The following is a 6000-nucleotide window of genomic DNA, read 5'->3' as shown; positions in this document are numbered from 1 at the left end:
TGGAGCAGGCAGGGCAGCAGCTAGCAGTGATGGGTGTGTGGAAAAGGCTGGAGCAGGCAGGGCAGCAGCTGGCAGTGGTGGGTGTGTGGAAGAGTTCTGGAGCAAGCAGGGCAGCAGCTGGCGGTGGGTGTGTGGAAGAGGCTGGAGCAGGCAGGATAGCAGCGGGTGTGTGGGAGAGGTCTGGAGCAGGCAGGGCTGCAGCTAGCAGTGGTGGATGTGTGGGAGAGTTCTGGAGCAGGCAGGGCAGCAGCTGGCAGTGGTGGGTGTGTGGGAGAGGTCTGGAGAAGGCAGGGCAGCAGCTGGCAGTAGTGGGTGTGTGGGAGAGGTCTGGGGCAGGCAGTGCAGCAGCTGGCAGCTGTGGGTGTGTGGAAGAGGCTGAAGCAGGCAGGGTAGCAGCTGGCAGTGGTGGGTGTGGTCTGGAGCAGGCAGGGCAGCAGCTGGCAGTGGTGGGTGTGTGGGAGAGGTCTGTAGAAGGCAGGGCAGCCGCTGGCAGAGGTGTGTATGTGGAAGACGCTGGAGCAGGGAGGACAGCAGCTGGCAGTGGTGGGTGTGTGGGAAAGGTCTGGAGCAGGCAGGACAGCAGTGGGTGTGTGGGAGAGGTCTGGAGCAGGCAGGGCAGCAGCTGGCAGCAGTGGGTGTGTGTCTGTGTGTGGGAGACGTGTCCTGGGCCGCTTCCAGCTCTGCGCAGTAACAACCCTGACTGACTGACAGACTGGGGCTGAGCGGCTCCCGCCTGACTGACGCCTGGCTCTTCTGTACAGCAGCAGCAGCCTGTGTGTGTTGTTGTTGCCGCCGCCACCGCTCCTCCTCCTCCTCCTGCAGCAGCAGCCGGCTGCTCACTCCTTCACATGCACACCAGACCGGGGGCACCAGCCTGCGACAGCCCGTACAGGTAAGGCGGCATCTCCCCCAGTCCCATCCCCTCAGCTTGCGCTGGGACCATTCTCTGCAGTAATGATCATGCTCTCCCTGTAGGTGATCTATACCCCAGCCTATCAGCGGTCATACGCCTGCTGCGCTGCAATGCCCAGCTCCCATAATAGCTGCTGACACCGGCGCTCTCCTGTCTGCACCCTTTCTCTATATATAGATGCCGGCTGGGGGTGTGCGGCTCACCTTCCAGCCGCTGATTAGATCAGACTTCCAGCATGGGCATTGCTGCTGCTGCTGCTGCTCTATAGAAGTGACATTAGTCAGACAGGGATCTGTTACTTTGGCTTTATTTAGGTAACACGTGTGTTTCTGGATGCTGTGGAACTACAAGTCCCGGCATGCCGGCTGGAGGAGTACGCAGTGACTTTTGGCTCATTACCTTTGTAGAATATATTAATATTTCGTCATGATGATTTTGGTCTCTATCACTTATAGGTGGTCCCTCTTATTTACACCAAATATCCCAAACATAGTTTTCCCAAAACTTTTTGGAAGTTGCCCCAGAAGCAGCAGCAGGGGGCAGCGGGGTGATCAGACTGGGCCTGCTGCAGCATCACACACTGTATGCATCCTGGAGATGCCCTGACATATTGGCTGTGTTATAGTGTGATAGATATTTGCACCAGGGGAGGGGGAGAGACATGGAGAGGAGACACACTGACGCCAGCATTGTGATCAGGAGAGAGGGGAAGGAGGGGTTCTCCCTCACAGGACTGCATCACTTCTCCCTATACAAATAACACGGTGACGCAGGAGACTGCTCTCTGCTCTGGTGACAAACTCATTCTCCCTTTGTTATAGGTTCAAGTGTGTTAACCCCCACACTGCCAGGGATACATGATCAATTATTGTTATTAGTTTTACAGGCGAGTCTGACCCATCCCTCATTGTAGTAGAACCTGTTTAGGGATTTATCTATCTAGATGAGGGATCATTTTCAAGTCTAGTTCTAGTATTGATACATTAGATACACAATAAACTGTACCGCTTGTTGGGGGGCGTCAGAATACATATATACCACAATTCACACCTTGAAGGGTGGGGATGTATCATGCAGTGGTATATAGGTCCACAGAGAGAACTGCAGAATTCCTATTACTATAATTGTTGTTTGTTGACACATAATTTACCGGCTGTCACCTGGACTGCGGTCATTTGCTTTCCAGGTCCTGCACAGCATCATCTTCTGCATGCTGTACCACTACGTCTTTGCACAGACCATATTATTATATAGATTAACACTCATTTTTATATAGCACCGGCGTATTTCATCATACTTGACAATTGGGGTATACAGCAATAAAAGAAGACTGGGTATTAACTGTTAGTGAGAGAGGTAAGAGGGCCCTGCTCACATGCTTACATTCTATAGGATAACTGGGTAAATGGAATAGCCTGAGACTTGCAGGCAAGTGTGAGATCCCGGTGAGTCTGGCCGATGTTTTAAAGCGGAAATATTTAAAACCTAGTTTTGCTTTTGAAATGATTTCCACTTTAAGGGGGACATTTACTAAGCAGTGATAAGATCGGAGAAGTGAGCCAGTGGAGAAGTTACCGCATCAACCAATCAGCAACTCTGTATAATTTTATAGTATGCAAATTATCAACCAATCAGCAACTCTGTATAATTTTATAGTATGCAAATTATAGGTGTTAAATCAGTGCTGATTGGTTGCCATGGGGAACTTCTCCACTGGCTCACTTCTCCGCACTTATCCTTAGTAAATGTCCCCCTAAATCAGGGGTGGGCAATTATTTCAGCTGGGTGGCCACTTAACACTTTCAAGTGAATATCGAGGGCCGCACACAAAACAATGTGGCGCCAGCAGGGTACTTATCGCAGATTATGCTTCGAGTGCTTTCCCTACTGCCACCGACATTGAATAGGTGTCAAAACATCACTTGCTAACAATCACATTTAATAATAATTATAATAATAGAAAAAACTTTTTACAGTTATCATCTTCCCTCTCATCTCCTCCCTCCGTGGACAAAATAATCAGCTCCCCTCCCCAGACAAAGTTACCAGCTTCCCTCCCTGGACAGAATTGCCAGCTGCCCCCACCCTGGCACCCCCACACTGGGCACTCCTGCCCCCTTGCCAGGCAGATCCCGCTGCCACCCGCCATCCAAACATGTACCTTACTTAGGTGCTCTTCCCCGAGTCCAGATAGTGCTGTGCCTGTGCTGCTGCATGTGTTCAAACTGCCCGCCACACGCCGCCCGCATCCACGCTGCCGCTCTGCCTTTGGCTCCACCCCCAACAGCGCCTGATATCACAGGTAATCTGGCCGGCTGTACCCAACATGACCAGGCTTACTCAGCAGCGCCCACGGCTCAGAGGTAATGCAGCGCAATGACAAGCAGCTCAGCCAGTCGGAGCGCTTGTCATTGCACACTGATGCGGTCCGCAGGATCAGTTCACGGGCCGCATGTGGCCCGCGGGCCGTAGTTTGCCCACCCCTGCCCCAAATTATTGGCCAGACTCGTAGGGATATCGCTGATGCTTGCCAATAGTTTGTACCTAGAATGGGTTGTTTGTGCATAGAAAGAGAACACTCGTAATAATAGATAAATAAAATAAAGTAACATGCGTAAATTGTAGTAAAATGTAATGTGACATAGTAGTAGCAGAGTAACTCTAACTTCAGAATGCCACAAGGGAAATAAAATGAAGAAATTATGCAATCCTGTTTTACTGCACCAAAGCATAATAAACAAACATGGTAGTAAAAAGTACATGTTATTTACATACATAATCCACTGACTGACTTTAACAGACATGAAATATCAGGAACATTTCCAAGTCAACCAAAAGTGTTTAGATAGTTTTTCATTTATAGCATCTTGTAATCTAGTAGAAATGGGTAACAGACAGACAAACATGAGGCCAGCTCCCCCCATATGAAAGAACAATTGCAGGGGAAATGCTGTTTTGTCGGGTGTGAATTATCGGTGGCATCTACAGGGGAGCAACAGTTTGACCCTTATTATACTTTAGGTCCGTTTGGGGCGGATCAGTAGTATTCATTGACGGGTACATATTTGGGGCATGAGTATCCACCCAAGGCAAAATTAAATTTCTCTGACGTCCTAAGTGGATGCTGGGGACTCCGTCAGGACCATGGGGATTAGCGGCTCCGCAGGAGACAGGGCACAAAAGTAAAAGCTTTAGGATCAGGTGGTGTGCACTGGCTCCTCCCCCTATGGCCCTCCTCCAAGCCTCAGTTAGATTTTTGTGCCCGGCCGAGAAGGGTGCAATCTAGGTGGCTCTCCTAAAGAGCTGCTTAGAGTAAAAGTTTTGTTAGGTTTTTTATTTTCAGTGAGTCCTGCTGGCAACAGGCTCACTGCATCGAGGGACTTAGAGAAGTGAACTCACCTGCGTGCAGGATGGATTGGCTTCTTAGGCTACTGGACACCATTAGCTCCAGAGGGAGTCGGAACACAGGTCTCACCCTGGGGTTCGTCCCGGAGCCGCGCCGCCGACCCCCTTGCAGATGCCGAAAAGTGAAGAGGTCCAGAAACCGGCGGCAGAAGACTTTTCAGTCTTCATAAGGTAGCGCACAGCACTGCAGCTGTGCGCCATTGTTGTCAGCACACTTCATAGCAGCGGTCACTGAGGGTGCAGGGCGCTGGGGGGGGGCGCCCTGGGCAGCAATGATAGTACCTTATTCTGGCTAAAAATACATCACATATAGCCCCTGGGGGCTATATGGATGTATTTAACCCCTGCCAGGTCTCAGAAAAACGGGAGAAGAAGCCCGCCGAAAAGGGGGCGGGGCCTATTCTCCTCAGCACACAGCGCCATTTTCCCTCACAGAAATGCTGGTGGGAAGGCTCCCAGGCTCTCCCCTGCACTGCACTACAGAAACAGGGTTAAAACAGAGAGGGGGGGCACTTATTTGGCGATATGACTATATATATTAAAATGCTATAAGGGAAAAACACTTTTCTCTAACGTCCTAGTGGATGCTGGGGACTCCGTCAGGACCATGGGGAATAGCGGCTCCGCAGGAGACAGGGCACAAAAGCAAGCTTTTAGGATCACATGGTGTGTACTGGCTCCTCCCCCTATGACCCTCCTCCAAGCCTCAGTTAGGTTTTTGTGCCCGTCCGAGAAGGGTGCAATCTAGGTGGCTCTCTTAAAGAGTTGCTTAGAAAAAGTTTTTAGGTTCTTTATTTTCAGTGAGTCCTGCTGGCAACAGGCTCACTGCATCGAGGGACTTAGGGGAGAGAATTTCAACTCACCTGCGTGCAGGATGGATTGGATTCTTAGGCTACTGGACACCATTAGCTTCAGAGGGAGTCGGAACACAGGTCTCGCCCTGGGGTTCGTCCCGGAGCCGCGCCGCCGACCCCCTTGCAGATGCTGAAGATTGAAGAGGTCCGGAACCAGGCGGCAGAAGACTTTTCAGTCTTCCTCAGGTAGCGCACAGCACTGCAGCTGTGCGCCATTGTCTGTCAGCACACTTCCCACAGCGATCACGGAGGGTGCAGGGCGCGGGGGGGGGGGCGCCCTGGCAGCAATGTAGAATACCTGTATGGCGAAAAATACATCACATATAGCCCTTGAGGCTATATGGATGTATTTAACCCCTGCCAGACTTCACAATCTCCGGAGAAGAAGCCCGCCGAAAAGGGGGCGGGGCCTATTCTCCTCAGCACACAGCGCCATTTTCCCTCACAGAAAGGCTGAGGGGAAGGCTCCCAGGCTCTCCCCTGCACTGCACTACAGAAACAGGGTTAAAACAGAGAGGGGGGGCACTGATTTGGCGATATACATATATATTAAATGCTATATGGGAGGAACACTTATATAAGGGTTGTCCCTGTATAATTATAGCATTTTGGTGTGTGCTGGCAAACTCTCCCTCTGTCTCCCCAAAGGGCTAGTGGGTCCTGTCCTCTATCAGAGCATTCCCTATGTGTGTGCTGTATGTCGGTACGTGTGTGTCGACATGTATGAGGAAAATGTTGGTGAGGAGGCGGAGCAAATTGCCTGTAATGGTGATGTCACTCTCTAGGGAGTCGACACCGGAATGGATGGCTTACTTATGGAATTACGTG

The 6000-nt window shown here is 51.0% G+C and overlaps 1 protein-coding gene across 1 annotated transcript in view; it reads left to right on the top strand.

Annotated features, from left to right (window-relative positions):
* The first annotated feature begins 560 nt into the window (after nucleotides 1-560).
* The window catches only part of SMAD9 (SMAD family member 9), a 51488-nt gene continuing 46048 nt past the window's right edge, over nucleotides 561-6000 (top strand). The window contains exon 1 of the mRNA XM_063951844.1: nucleotides 561-892. The gene's annotated coding sequence lies outside the window, so the exon portion shown is untranslated. The remainder of the gene's footprint in view (nucleotides 893-6000) is intronic.

This window comes from Pseudophryne corroboree, chromosome 2 (assembly GCF_028390025.1).
Source record: "Pseudophryne corroboree isolate aPseCor3 chromosome 2, aPseCor3.hap2, whole genome shotgun sequence".
In the NCBI taxonomy this organism is placed as follows: Eukaryota; Metazoa; Chordata; class Amphibia; order Anura; family Myobatrachidae; genus Pseudophryne; species Pseudophryne corroboree.
Note: the sequence above shows the minus strand (reverse complement) of the source record. Positions and strands in the feature narration are given on the sequence as shown.